We start from the raw sequence: 16024 nt of genomic DNA, 5'->3' as shown, positions 1-16024 counted from the left end.
GCATCCCTCAGACCCCCCCCCCCCAGACCACTGTTTGCACTCAATCACCCCCTAATCACCCATCAATCACTCCCTGTCAATGCTATTATTTTATTTATGCCCTAAACTGCCCCCTGGGGGCTCCTGATCACCCCCCCCCCCACCCCTCAGATACTTCCCAGACCCCCCCTGTGTACTGTATGCATCTATCCCCTCTGTAATAACCCACTGATCACCTGTCAATCACCCATCAATCACCCCTGTCACTGCCACCCATCAATCAGCCCCTAACCTGCCCCTTGCGGGCAATCTGATCACCCACACCATCAGATCGCCCGCAGACCCGCCGTCAGATCACCTCCCAAGTGCATTGTTTACATCTGTTCTCTCCTCTAAACACCCACTAATTACCCATCAATCACCCCCTGTCACTGCTACCCATCAGATCAGACCCCTATCTGCCCCTAGGGCACCCAATCACCCGCCCACACCCTCAGAATGCCCTCAGACACCAGCCCTGATCACCTCGCCAGTGCATTGCTTGCATCTATTACCCCCTCTTATCACACCTTGAGACACCCATCAATCACCTCCTGTCACCACCTGTCACCCCCTAGCACACCTACCCATCAGATCAGGCCCTTATTTGCCCCGTGTGGGCTCCTGAGCACTCGGCCAAACCCTCAGATCTCCCTCAGACCCCCTTCCGATCACCTCCCCAGTGCATTGATTGCATCCATTTTCCCCTCTAACCACCCCCTGAGACACCCATCAATCACCTCCTGTCACCCCCCAAGCACTCCTATCCATCAGATCAGGCCAAATTCAACCTGTCATCTAAGAGGCCACCCTGCTTATGACCGGTTCCACAAAATTCACCCCTCATAGACCACCTGTAATCAAAATTTGCAGATGCTTATACCCCTGAACAGTCATTTTCAGACATTTGATTTCCAGACTACTCACGGTTTTGGGCCCGTAAAATGCCAGGGCAGTATAGGAACCCCACAAGTGACCCCATTTTAGAAAAAAGACACCCTAAGGTATTCTGTTAGGTGTATGATGAGTTCATAGAAGATTTTATTTTTTGTCAAAAGTTAGTGGAAATTGATTTTTATTGTTTTTTTCACAAAGTGTCATTTTTCACTAACTTGTGACAAAGAATAAAATCTTCTATGAACTCACCATACACCTAACGGAATACCTTGGGGTGTCTTCTTTCTAAAATGGGGTCACTTGTGGGGTTCCTATACTGCCCTGGCATTTTAGGGGAACCTAAACCGTGAGGAGTCTAGAAACCAAATGCCTCAAAATGACCTGTGAATAGGACGGTGGGCCCCTTAGTGCACCTAGGCTGCAAAAAAAGTGTCACACGTGGTATCCCGGTACTCAGGAGAAGAAGTATAATGTGTTTTGGGGTGTATTTTTACACATACTCATGCTGGGTGGGAGAAATATCTCTGTAAATGACAATTTTTTGATTTTTTTTTTTTTACACACAATTGTCCATTTACAGAGATATTTCTCCCACCTAGCATGGGTATGTGTAAAAATACACCCCAAAACACATTATACTACTTCTCCTGAGTACGGCGATACCACGTGTGACACTTTTTTGCAGCCTAGGTGCGCTAAGGGGCCCAACGTCCTATTCACAGGTCATTTTGAGGCATTTGGTTTCTAGACTACTCCTCACGGTTTAGGGCCCCTAAAATGCCAGGACAGTATAGGAACCCCACAAGTGACCCCATTTTAGAAAGAAGACACCGCAAGGTATTCCGTTAGGTGTATGGTGAGGTCATAGAAGATTTTTTTTTGTCACAAGTTAGTGGAAAATGACACTTTGTGAAAAAAAACAATAAAAATCAATTTCCGCTAACTTGTGACAAAAAAATAAAATCTTCTATGAACTCACCATACTAACGGAATACCTTGGGGTGTCTTCTTTATAAAATGGGGTCACTTGTGGGGTTCCTATACTGCCCTGGCATTGTAGGGGCCCTAAACCGTGAGGAGTAGTCTAGAAACCAAATGCCGCAAAATGACCTGTGAAATCCTAAAGGTACTCATAGGACGTTGGGCCCCTTAGCGCAGTTGGGGTGCAAAAAAGTGCCACACGTGGTATCGCGGTACTCAGGAGAAGTAGTATAATGTGTTTTGGGGTGTATTTTTACACATACCCATGCTGGGTGGGAGAAATATCTCTGTAAATAGACAATTGTGTGTAAAAAAAAAAATCAAACAATTTGCATTTACAGAGATATTTCTCCCACCCAGCATGGGTATACGTAAAAATACACCCCAAAACACATTATAATACTTCTCCTGAAGACGGCGGTACCACATGTGTGGCACTTTTTTTGCACCCTAACTGCGCTAAGGGGCCCAAAGTCCAATAAGTACCTTTAGGATTTCACAGGTCATTTTGAGACATTTGGTTTCAAGACTACGTCTCACGGTTTAGGGCCCCTAAAATGCCAGGGCAGTATAGGAACCCCACAAGTGACCCCATTTAAGAAAGAAGACACCCCAAGGTATTCCGATAGGGGTATGCTGAGTTCATAGAAGATTTTATTTTTTGTCACAAGTTAGCGGAAATTGATTTTCATTGGTTTTTTTTCACAAAGTGTCAATTTCCACTAACTTGTGACAAAAAAAATCTTCTATAAGCTCACCATATTAACGGAATACTTTGCGGTGTCTTCTTTCTAAAATGGGGCCACTTGTGGGGTTCCTAAACTGCCCTGGCATTTTAGGGGCCCTAAACCGTGAGGCGTAGTCTTGAAACCAAATGTCTCAAAACGACCTGTGAAATCCTAAAGGTACTCATTGGACTTTGGGCCCCTTAGCGCAGTTAGGGTACAAAAAAGTGCCACACGTGGTATCGCTGTACTCAAGAGAAGTAGTATAATGTGTTTTGGGGTGTATCTTTACACATACCCATGCTGGGTGGGAGAAATATCTCTGTAAATGAACAATTGTGTGTAAAAAAAAAATCAAAACCTTGTCATTTACAAAGATATTTCTCCCACCCAGCATGGGTATGTGTAAAAATACACCCCAAAACACATTATACTACTTCTCCTGAGTACGGCAATACCACATGTGTGGCACTTTTTTGCAGCCTAACTGCGCTAAGGGGCCCAAAGTCCAATGAGCACCTTTAGGCTTTACAGGGGTGCTTACAATTTAGCACCCTCCAAAATGCCAGGACAGTAAACACACCCCACAAATGACCCCATTTAGAAAGTAGACACTTCAAAGTATTCAGAGAGGGGCATGGTGAGTCCGTGGCAGATTTCATTTTTTTTTGTCACATGTTAGCAGAAATGGAAACTATTTTTTTTTGTCTCAAAGTGTCATTTTCCGCTAACTTGTGACAAAAAATAAAATCTTCTATGAACTCACCATGCCTCTCAGTGAATACATTGCGATGTCTTATTTCCAAAATGGGGTCATTTGGGGGGTATTTATACTATCCTGCAATTTTAGCACCTCATGAAACATGACAGGTGCTCAGAAAAGTCGGAGATGCTTGAAAATGGGAAAATTCACTTTTTGCACCATAGTTTGTGAACGCTATAACTTTTACCCAAACCAATAAATATACACTGAATGCTTTTTTTTTTTTTAATCAAAGACATGTAGCACAATAAATTTGGACAAAAATGTATACAGAAATTTTACTTTATTTGACAAATGTTATCACAGAAAGTTAAAATAAATCATTTTTTTGACAAAATTCATGTCTTTTGATGAATATAATAAAAACTAAAAATCGCAGCAGCAATCAAATAGCACCAAAAGAAAGCTGTATTAGTGACAAGAAAAGGAGGGAAAATTCATTTAGATAGTAGGTTGTATGACCGAGCAATAAACCGTTAAAGCTGCAGTGGTCTGAATGGAAAAAAAGGCTCTGGTCCTTAAGGGGTAGAAAGACTGTGGTCCTCAAGTGGTTAAGCTCAAAATCCTCCTAGGAGGAGGTGAACTGTCATTGGTGGGTAATTCAGAGGGGGCAGGTGTTGCCACATCCCCAAACCAGCTTCATCAAAAGCACATTGCCAGCAGGCGGACTTGAGTCCTCCATTTTAACATCATCTGGATTACAGCTCGACCTGCTGCTGGGCAGAGGACTCCCAGCAACCATCTTGGAACTGTAACATTTGCTTGGATTACAAACTATACCTAAAGGCCTACGATTCTGAAACGAAAGACTTTGCATTTCTTTCCCCAGAAGGAAATATCACACAGACTAGACTGCATTCTGGCTAAGTGAACCTTTTCACAATTATTCCCTTTTATTTTAAGCTTTGTGTGTATATGTTAATTAGTGTATGTAAATGTGTGTAATGCATTTTTGTTATTAAAACGTTTAAAAATTGTTTTACAGTTATGACCTGTTCCTGAACAATCACAATCGTACTTACTCCTCCGAAAACGTTACCTTGTGTTCTAGAGTATCTTGTATTTATAACTCATATGCTTGAATCGGGCACAGATAAACAGATCTGGCACCGATCCCTGCATACAGCTAAGGGTTAACTTACAGTGTTCGCAGTGTGCTAAAATATTTACAGTCCTGTGCTGAGAAGCTTTTGAATTGTACGTGTGTGGTGAATCCTTTGGAATCGGGACGCTCCTCTCGGCTAGTTGGTTCATAGACTGCGAATCCACATATGGGCATTGTCACAGGGCCCCTAGTGGCCGGACCGCAAAATGCCTTCCAATCGGTTTCAGCACACAGACCATGCAAGCTATGGTCGCGATCGGTGCGCAGAAACCGCTGGAATTTTGGCAGCAGACCGACTAGAAGGGAGCCTGTGAGTTACGGTAAGTACAAATTACACACCATTTCAGGGTATAACTGCCACCACCTCTGTTACCATGGGATAGAGGAGCCCACTGACTGGCTGAGCATAGACCTGCAAATGAAAACTGTTAAACACACTCTATTCGGTCTAGCTGACGACAATAGTAGCGTCTCTTCAGAGCCCAGGTTCAGTTGTGCGGCTGAAGAGCAGGGTAGCTGAATACACAAAATAACGTTTTAGCGTCGTTTTATTAAAATGCAATATAAATAATATATACAGAAAATTATTAAAATCAACAATTATAGAAACATTAATAGCCAGTATGAAAAATAAAAAGGGAGAAAATACGTCGGTTCGTGGAAAGATGTCCTTTCCGGGAAAACTTGTAAAGTTCCTTTGTTTCAGTTCAGTTCAAAGTCCAAACAAGATGGCCGCTAACCACATGGTCCCCTGGCTAGCAGCAGACAGGCTCTCATAAAGATGGAATTTGGAGGACTGAGGTCCGCCTGCTGGCAATGTGCTTTTGATGAAGCTGGTTTGGGGGCGTGGCAACGCCTGCCCCCTCTAAATTACCCACCAATGACCGTTCATTCCCTCTGAGAGAGATTTTAGGTTTAAACGTATAAAATGCAGTAACCCATGAACGATACATGTCATATTTAGGTGGATAGCAGATTCCTAATTGTCATAAAATACCGATTAATATGACATCAGACGTGACTAGGGAAGCGGGTCCAGTTCCTGAGAAGGGTCATACATCAATAACCGGACGGGCTATTGCGATGAATTTTATATCAGCACATTGGGCAGATTTTAACGAATACGACTATATGAATTTTATAGCTGTGCTATATACGGTCTCCATATAACAGACAAGAAATCATACAACACATGCATGCAAATCTGACCCCATCGGTGCCAGCCAGTCTGGCCCCCAACTGTGAGGGAAGCTCCCTTGGCTGGGGCTCACCCAATGGTGGAGCAATTTGACACCTATCTGAGGCTCTGCCAGAGTGAAGAATCCTGTGTCCCCAAGTAATTAAAAATAAACACTAGTCTCTTGAACACAAGAGTTTGTTCCTGTTCATTAGCAAATCAAAAGAGCCATGCTATCTCTCTGCTGGGAGAAAGAGAGAGACTCCAGGTTGCTACAGGTAGCCCCTACACAACCAATCCAGATGCTATCGATCTTATTCGCAATAGATGCAGAGAATCGATACGATCGCGTTTTCTTCACAGGCGGTTCAAGGACGGGTCTGCGGACACGCAACCGTCCCTGACAGGCATCTATGCGCAAAGCAACAGCGAGACCGAGTTTCTGACCCGATCAAGGACCTGCCCGTGCGGTCTATGACAAGAGGGAAACAAAGAAGCATAGAGGAGGACACAAGGAGGACAGAGGCCGACATATTGGGGACATAGAAGGACACAAGGGGGACATAGGACACAAGGGGGACAGAGGAGGACACAGGGAGACACAAGACTACTTGTATAAGAGGTACAAGGGGGCATAATCTACAAGATGACCCTTCACCATGGACACACCAGGTTTAAAATATATATATATATATATATATATATATATATATATATATATATATATATATATATATATATATATATATATATATATATATCTCTATATATCTCTATATATCTATATATTATATGTATATATATTATATGTATATATATATATATATATATATATATATATATATATATATATATATATATATATATATATGTATGTATATATATTATATGTATATATATATATATATATATATATATATATATATATATATATATATATATATATTTTTTTTTTTTTTTTTTCTTTTTTTTTTTCTTTGCCCCCTGGTTTTTTTTTTGTCCTCTAAACCTAGGGGGGGTGTTATGGTCAGGAGCGTCTTATAGTCCAAAAAATATGGTAACTGATGATGGGGATATGGGGATAATGGAACGGCATAATTTTTACCATATTGTCCCTTTAAATAATTGTATTCAATGCCAAGCAGCTGCAGCTAAAGCAAATACAATTTTGGGATGCATTAAAAAAAGAAATAAAAACAGAGGATGCTGCGGTTCATCACCCAAAAGCAGTAAACAATTTTTACAGATCACTACTCCAATTTCTATAAAACTCCTCAGGAACATGCACCAACCCCACAGCACTTTGTACTCAATGCCATCCCCCTTAAAAAGTGAAGAAGCTAGATGTACTTAATGCACTTATTACTGTGGAAGACGTACGCACCATAATCACAAGCCTCCATAACCATAAAGCCCCAGGCCCCTGTGATATGATCTCTGAATTTTTTTAAATACTAGCAGAAATTTCCCCCTCCCTGGCAGCAGTTTATAATTTGGTCCTCAAAGGGGAGCATTTCCTCACCTCTGGCAATGTGGCATACATTAAGCTGATATACAAGAAGGGAAAAGATCCTCTTTAACCTGAATCCTGATGGTGGATAGGCTCTCACACTTCATACCACACCTAGCACATCACACTCAGGTAGGCTTCGTCAAGAGGAGAGCAGCGGTGACTTACGTTAGACGACTTCTGGCGGTGGCGGAGCAAGTCCAGGCATATCCCATCACGCACCAAAAAAGCGCAATTCTGGCTTTAGATGCAGAAAAGAAGTTTGATGCCATCCAGTGGAAATGGTTTCAAAGGGGCTTATTCAAAATGGGGTTCCATGGGGCCTTTATGAATCTTATCAATCTTATGTATAGCGCACCAGAAGCTAGAATTTCTGCCCAAGGCCATCTGTCCCAGCCTTTTTCTCTTCACATGGGCACACGCCAGAGGTGCCCATTGTCACTGATGTTCTTCAACATTACTATACACACTCTACATTGTTGGGATTTCAGCTCAATGGCATCTCTATAGGAGATCAAAATGGGACATCAGCAATATTTGCTGACATACTTCTTTTTCTAGATGACCGAAAAATTCAGGTTCCTCAGATGCTTAATATAATCGATGAGGTGGGCGCAGAATCAGAATTCAAAATAAATAAACTTAAAATTAAATTGTTGATGCTCAACATGCAGATATGAGGGAAGGGCACTCTTTGGGGGTAAAAGTAGCTCCCTCCAACATTACCTACCCGGGACTCAAAATCCATAGAGACCGGTTTCAACTTTACTCTACCAACATTACCCCAATAATTAAAGTGATAACACAAATGGAAGATGGGCAAACTTTCCCTTTGGACTTCAGGGCGGGCAGCTCATAAAAATGGTCTGTTTTGGGAAGCCTTTATCCTTTTCAGGTACTACCCCTACTTATAAAACATGCGGATTCTCAGAAATTAACTAAAGCCTTAACCATTTTCTATGGGTGAGGAAAAAGGCGAGAATTAAAATACAATGGTTGCAGCTCCCTAAAAGATTGTTGAGGGCTGAACATTCCAGACATGCAGATATGACTCAGAAACTGGGTGTCTGAGACTAGCTCATTTTCAAATTATGCCCTGGAAGTACTATAGCAGAGCCTTGGAATCTGAGAGGCCTACTCCATAAGACATGGGCATCTCTTCCACCCAGACTTATGCACAGTCAATTAATAAAAGACACCGTAGTGGCATGGAAAGAAGTTAGGAAACTGTATAAACTACCATTGAAAATCTCTAAGTACATGCCACTTTGGGGTCACCAAGGCTTTACCCTGGGTATGATGCATGAGGTTTATGCAAAATGGGAGGACCTGGGTTTGACTAAACTGGGTACTTTCTTATAACAAAGTTCAGGGCAGATGTGTCAGGACTTTTGAATAAAATTTGCAAAAAACGTATCCCCATGGACCCATTACTGTATCTATTTCACTATGCAGCAATAGATCCAGAAAGCAACAAAAAATGCCCAATTCCTGACATTGCCCACCTGATATGCATGGCAACCAGGAAAGCCATCTTTAACCGTTGTATTTACTCTACTTCCCCCTCCTTGCAAGATGTTCACGGCTATCTCTTGTCTCTTTGTTAAGAATTATCTTACAGCTGTCCTCAACGATGAGATGGAGAAAGAAGATTGCGAAGATGTGGAGTCCGTTTGGGTAAATATTCATGGTGGAAATAAAAGTTGCCAATTGCTTATTGGGGTATGCTACAGGCCACCTCTTATTAATGAAGCTGCAGAACTGAGATTACTACAGCAGATTGAAAAAGCTGCAAGTAAAAATGAGGTCATAATTATGGGCGACTTCAACTTTCCAGACATTGACTGGAGTATTGAGGCTACCCATTCTGGTAAAAGCAGCAGATTTCTGGCAGCACTACAGGACAATTACTTGACTCAAATAGCAACTGAACCAACTAGGGGGAATGCGTTACTGGATCTGATCATTTCTAATAGACCAGATAATGTATCAAATGTGCAGGTTCAAGAACATTTGGGAAATAGTGATCACAACATGATAACGTTTGATCTGGTGACTGATAGGCCACGGGGCAGCGGGACCACTAAAACTATGAATTTTAGTAAAGCAAAGTTCAATCAAATTAGGCAGGCACTAAGTTTGGTGAACTGGGATAATGTACTACAAGGGGAAGACACTGAAGGGAAATGGCAAGCTTTTAAACTTATACTCAATCAATATTGTAGTATGTATATCCCATATGGAAACAAAATGTCTAGGAATAAAAAAAGGCCTCTATGGATGAATAGAAAGGTTAAAGATAAAATGAAGAGGAAAAAGAATGCCTATAAGGTCTTAAAACAGGAGGGGACCGAGGCTGCACTAAGCAATTATAAGGAGTGCAATAAAAATTGTAAACAAGAAATTAGGCAGGCAAAGATTGAAGCTGAAAAACAAAACGCTAAGGATATCAAATCTAACCCAAAAAAGTTTTACAAGTACATTAACTCTAAAAAAAAGAAAGGTTGACTGTATAGGACTCCTAAAGGATGAGGGTGGGAACTCAATGGTGGATGACCAAGGTAAAGCAGAGTTATTAAATGCTTTCTTTGCTTCTGTCTTCACAAAAGAAACAGCACTGTTGCAAACTACAGAGGCGGAAGAGTCTCAATCTTCTAACTGTAATATTAAATACTTAACACAGGAAGAAGTGAAGGCAAGACTAAATAAATTAAAAATAGACAAGGCACCTGGCCCGGATGGCATGCATCCTCGGGTCCTAAGGGAATTAAGTTCAGTTATAGATAAACCCCTTTATCTTATCTTTTGTGACTCTCTTGCAACTGGCAGAGTCCCAGTGGATTGGCGTACAGCCCACGTTTTCCCATTATTTAAGAAGGGCAAAAAATCAGATCCAGGAAATTATAGACCTGTAAGCTTAACATCAGTTGTATGCAAACTATTTGAGGGGTTACTAAGAGATACTATACATGACTTCATACTAGAAAATAATCTTATTTCTCAGCATCAACATGGGTTTACTAAAGACAGGTCCTGTTTGACTAACATGCTCAGCTTTTATAAGGTAGTGAATGCTAATATGGATATTGGGAATGCTGTAGATGTGATATACTTGGACTTTGCAAAGGCCTTCGACACTGTTCCCCACAAAAGTCTGGTGCAAAAGTTAAGGATGCAAGGACTGGGGAAGAGTCTGTGTTCATGGATAGGGAACTGGCTAATGGACAGAAAACAAAGAGTTGAGGTCAATGGATCGTACTCAAAATGGGAGACTGTTAGCAGTGGGGTCCCACAGGGGTCAGTTCTGGGTCCAGTGCTCTTCAATTTATTTATTAATGACCTAGTAGATGCAGTAGTGAGCAATGTTGCTATTTTTGCAGATGATACAAAATTGTGCAGAATCATCAACTCTCAGGAAGATAGTGTCATATTGCAACAGGATCTGGATAGGATGGCTATATGGGCACATACATGGCAGATGAAATTCAATGTTGACAAATGTAAAGTCATGCATTTTGGACGTACTAATGGTCTAGCACCATACAAAATAAATGGGATACAGTTGGGGACATCAAACTTGGAGAAGGACTTAGGAGTACTCATTGACAACAAGTTAAATAATCATACTCAATGCCAAGCAGCTGCAGCTAAAGTTAACAAAATTTTGGGATGCATTAAAAGGGAAATAAAAACTTGAGATGCTAGCATAATATTGCCCCTGTTTAACTCTCTAGGAAGGCCACATCTGGAATATGGAATTCAGTTCTGGGCACCACATTACAAAAAAGATATTGCAGTTTTAGAGCAGGTGCAGAGACTAGCAACAAAATTGATACGTGGGATGGAAGGTCTCACTTATCAAGAAAGGTTAGATAAACTGGGTTTATTTAGTCTAGAGAAGAGACGCCTTAGAGGGGATCTAATTAACATGTATAAATACATCAGAGGGCAATATAATAGTTTGGCGGATGAGCTTTTTGTCCCTAGGCCTTCTCAAAGGACTAAAGGACATGATCCTCTATGGACATGATGATGGAGGAAAAACGTTTTAGCCATTTATTTAGGAAAGGGTTCTTTACAGTAAGAGTGATTAAGTTGTGGAATGCATTGCCACAGGAAGTCGTTATGGCAAACTCTATACCTGCATTTAAAGGGGGCTTAGATGCTTTCCTTGCGTTGAAAGACATCCATGGCTACAATTACTAGGTAATGCCTAATAATGTTGATCCAGGGATTTTATCTGATTGCCATCTGGAGTCGGGTAGGAATTTTTCCCTTTAGGGGCTAATTGGACCATGCCTTGTAAGGGTTTTTTCGCCCTCCTCTGGATCAACAGGGATATGTGAGGGAGCAGGCTGGTGTTGTACTTTATACTGGTTGAACTTGATGGACGTATGTCTTTTTTCAACCAAAATAACTATGTAACTATGTAACTATCTCATCTATTACGCTTGGATTGACTAAAAGCCATCCTACATATAGACAAAGGTACAAGACTCTTTCAAAAAATGGAAGCCTTATATACTTCATACAGCATTGCCTGATGAGATCAAGACTTTCATGGAAGCATTTAAATATTCAAAGTGGTATGCCTATGAGCAATGAGCAACTAGGAGGAACACTGGGTAGACTGGAAATCCCAATGGATTAACTCTGACACAAGCTATCTTTCAATGGCTGGGCAATTCCTGTATGATAGAAGGTAGTAGACCTTGGTACTGGTGGGTGAGAAAGCAATGTGGGTGGGTACTGGGTGAGAGGAGGAGGAGGGTTTGTACTGTTTTTACCACTGTCTCATCTGCCATCTTCCACTCATTGTTTAGATCACAGGTAAACTAGCATTGAAATACTACAATGTCAATTTAACCTGATTGTTCATTCTTAAGTACTTAAAAGCTACAGCTATATAGTGTGAAATATTGTATCTAGTTTTATGTATGTTGAGAGAGTGGAAATGATCTTACTTGTCTATATAAAATGAAAACAAAAAAACAAAAACTGGGGATGCTAGTCTAACACAGCCCCTGTTTAGCTCTTGTAAGGCAACATCTGGAATATGGAATAAAGTTTTGGGTACCACATTACAGGAGGGACATTGCAGTTTTAGAGCAGGTGCAGAGATGAGCAACAAAATGGTTTATATGGATGGAAGGAAAGGTTAAACTGGGCTTATTTAGTCTGGAGAAATGATTCCTTGGGTTACATTCATAGTGATGGGTTGGGGTGCAACTTTATGGGACATCCTAAAACAAAAAGTCGCACTGCAATAGTAAGTTTATGCAAAGTTCAGAGTGCATGCGGTGCGTTGGCATCCAACAGACTACCGCCTAACTCATGTGTTAACAGAGGCAGTACAGCATACTTTTCATTGACTGTATGCAACCTAAAGGTCACAAAACGTGTGGTGCAAATTTTTCATTCCGTTTGTTTTTTACAGGGAATGCAACACAGCTTCCCCAGTGAACGAAGCCGTAGAAAATCTACCGTATTTTCTGCCGTATAAGATGTTCCGGAATATAAGACGCACCCAGGTTTAGAGGGCAAAAACCAGGGAAAAAAAAAAAAAAACTAAACCTGGTATGTCCATATTCTAGGAGCGCCTTGTACATGTTATCCCTCAAATGGTAACCTCCTGTGTCCTCCATGTCTGTCCCATGTCTCCCCGTGTCCCCTATGTATCTTCCAATCTGCCCCATGCCACCTACTGTCTCCCACATTCGTCCAGCAGTCCCCCTCATGTCTCCTCCACCATGCCTGTGTCTGTACCGGTTTCCTCCATCATGTCTGCTCCCGGCATGTGTCATTGATGACCAGTCATTACAAGCTCAGCACTAGAGGAAGCTGTGCATAGAGGACAGAGGTCTGCAGTCTCTGCGGGCATGATGGACGAGGTAAGCAGCTTCCGCTACACACCCGGGGGGGGGGGGGGGGGCAGGCAACACGCAGGGGGAGCCGTACACACAGCTGGGGGGGGTGCAGGCAACACGCGGGGGGAGCCGTGCACACAGCGGGGGGCAGACAACACGTGGTGGGAGGCATGCACGCAGCGCAGACATGCGGCAGACATCCCCCACGTGGCGACTGTTTGGCGGCGTTCGAAAGTCGGGTATTCCCTGCCTTTGCCATATAAGACGCAGGGACTTTTTCTTCCCATTTTTGGGGGAGAAAAAGTGAGTCTTATATGGTAATTAACATGTATTAATACATCAAAGGGTAATATAACCCGGCAGATAAGCTTTTTGTTTCTAGGCTTGTGCAAAGGACTAGGGAAAGCCTCAGGGCTGTTGTCACCTTATTTCCATTCATTTCTATCAACTATCACTACTTATCACACCTGAATGATCTATATATTGCTCTTTTCAGGACAAATTGGGCTTTTTGTGGGCAATATTTTTATTAAGTACTTAAAGAGGAAAAAACAAGGAAAAAAACCATTTTTCAATTTCCACAGAGTTTTAAAATAAACAATGCTACTTGTTCTGTCTCAGCATCTGTTGTACCTGCCACAAGCTCCTGTAGACCCAGTCTGTATGGATGTGTGCAGCAGGTTGTTGTACCTGCCACAAGCTCCTGTAGCCCCAGTCTGTATGGATGTGTGCAGCAGGTTAATAACGCTTTAACAGGCAGCTTACTCAATGAATAAAGACTCCTGAGGTGTTTTCCAATGCTTCTTTATGCTTCAAGGTAACAAAGGGTACAAACATCAGGCTTTTTCATAGTCTTTCTCATAGGTAAATTTCCAATGAAGTTACACAGCTCCCTAACTCCGCAGCCTCTACATAACAATTATGCAAAATGGAGTTACAGCAGGAAGAGAAGGGGTGGGAGCTACCAACTAGCAAGAAACAGCAGGGGTGTAAGGAAGATACTAAATAACTAACATAAAATAACAACTGCTAGAAAATAAGAGGCTGTGTGGCAGCACACTCCCCGCCTGGTATCGTGAGATACCACTACTCGATTATTTTTCTTTTTAACACTGCATGGAGTAAAATGCTATCTAGCATTCTTAACCTAGCCTTCTCAAGTCTATTGGCTATCTATGTTAGGGGCTTGAGTGACTCCCTCACATAAGACTGGATCAGAACTTTTAGAAGTAGGCATAATAAGGACAGTCTCAGTGACTGGTCTGAGGAAAGTTTTTGAGTCCCTGTTCTTCACGATCCTGACTTCCACACTTCGGACCCTTCCATCACTGGCAACGGCCTTTGTAATAAGTCCAACTGGCCACTGGATCCGGTGAGCTTGCTGGTCTTTTAGCAGGACCAAATCCCCTTCCTTTAAGTTGGGCTTCTGGGTTTGCCACTTTTTACGTCCTTGCAAAAGTATGAGGTATTCCTTCCTCCATCTGTCCCAGAACCGATCTGCAAGGTATTGAGCGTGTCTCCACTGACGTTTACACATGTCCTTTTTATCAAAGATACCCATTGGTGCTGGAATCTGTCCAATTTTCCGTCTCAATAATGTAGCTGGAGTTAAGATAGTCGGAAATTCTGGATCTGTGGACACGGCAGTCAGTGGTCTTGAGTTTATTATTGCTGCAACCTCAGCAAGGAATGTGGTGAGCACCTCGTGGGTAAGGCGTGAAGAACTCACATCAAGCAACATTGAATCCAGTATTCGCCTTGCCATGCCAATCACGCGTTCCCATACTCCGCCCATGTGTGAAGAGTGTGGTGGGTTAAACTTCCACACGCAACCCTGATCACTCAAATACTTTCCAACTTGTTGTCGGTCTATCTGTAACTCTCTACACGCACCAATGAAGTTAGTGCCACAGTCCGATCTCAACATCTTCACAGGACCTCTTAGTGCAAGAAATCTCCTAAGAGCGTTGATGAAACTTGAAGTGTCCATAGACTCGATCACTTCGATATGTACAGCTCTTACACTTAAGCAAGTGAACATTACAGCCCATCTTTTGCTGTTGACTTGACCACCACGGGTTCTTCTGGTCGTTACTGTCCATGGTCCAAATACATTGATCCCGACATATGAAAAGGGTGCATCTTCGCTCAGTCTGTCTGCGGGTAGGTCAGCCATCTGCTGATACTGCTGTCTACCTCTTAACTTCTGACATTTGACACAGTTGTGAATGATCGTGGCTATTTGCCTTTTCACTCCAACTATCCAGAACCCTGCAACTCTGATGGCACCTTCTGTGTAATGTCTTCCTTGGTGGCTGACTGTCTCATGGTAATGCCGGATAATCAAAGTTGCCAGATGGTGGTTTCCTGGTACTATCAACGGGTTCTGTTCTCTTAGTAGGTTGGACTTATTCAGCCGTCCACCGACTCTAAGCATACCCTCATTGTCGATTACTGGGTTCAGTGTGAATAGCGGACTACTCTTTGAGACTGATCTATTGCCTCTCAAACACTTGATCTCGTCTGCATCGACCTCTTCTTGCACACGACGTATGATGAATAACTCTGCCTTCTCATACTTTAATGCATTGGGTAACTCTTTGCAGGTGTGCCATCCATGGCAGGATGATGTCTGATTGGGCTTGCGGAAACTCTGTGCAATATGGCTTAATCTTGCTATAGTCCTCACCAATCTTTTCCAGGAAGAGAAACGTTCAAAACGTCTCACCTCCAAGTACCTTCTTGAGCAGATGTTGGAACTCAATGTTATAACTTCAGGGCAGATTTCTGGATCAATATCTGGATCCACCAAGTGGAAATCAATATCTTCTTCTGAGTTTGTTGAAGACTGATCTGTTAAAAACTTGAGCCCTGAAAACCAAATGGGTCGCGTGAGGCCAGCTGCTGGCACTGACCTTGTGGCGATGTCTGCGGGATTCAAATCAGTCGGGACATAGTTCCATTGTTTAAGTCTACTGATT

The 16024-nt window shown here is 42.2% G+C and overlaps 1 protein-coding gene across 3 annotated transcripts in view; it reads right to left on the bottom strand.

The window, feature by feature from the left end:
* Positions 1-16024, bottom strand: part of ESRRA (estrogen related receptor alpha) — a 264360-nt gene that overhangs the window by 45890 nt on the left and 202446 nt on the right. The gene's annotated exons all lie outside the window — the stretch shown is intronic.

This window comes from Hyperolius riggenbachi, chromosome 11, assembly GCF_040937935.1.
Source record: "Hyperolius riggenbachi isolate aHypRig1 chromosome 11, aHypRig1.pri, whole genome shotgun sequence".
In the NCBI taxonomy this organism is placed as follows: domain Eukaryota; kingdom Metazoa; phylum Chordata; class Amphibia; order Anura; family Hyperoliidae; genus Hyperolius; species Hyperolius riggenbachi.
This window is presented reverse-complemented; position numbering and strand designations above follow the sequence as displayed.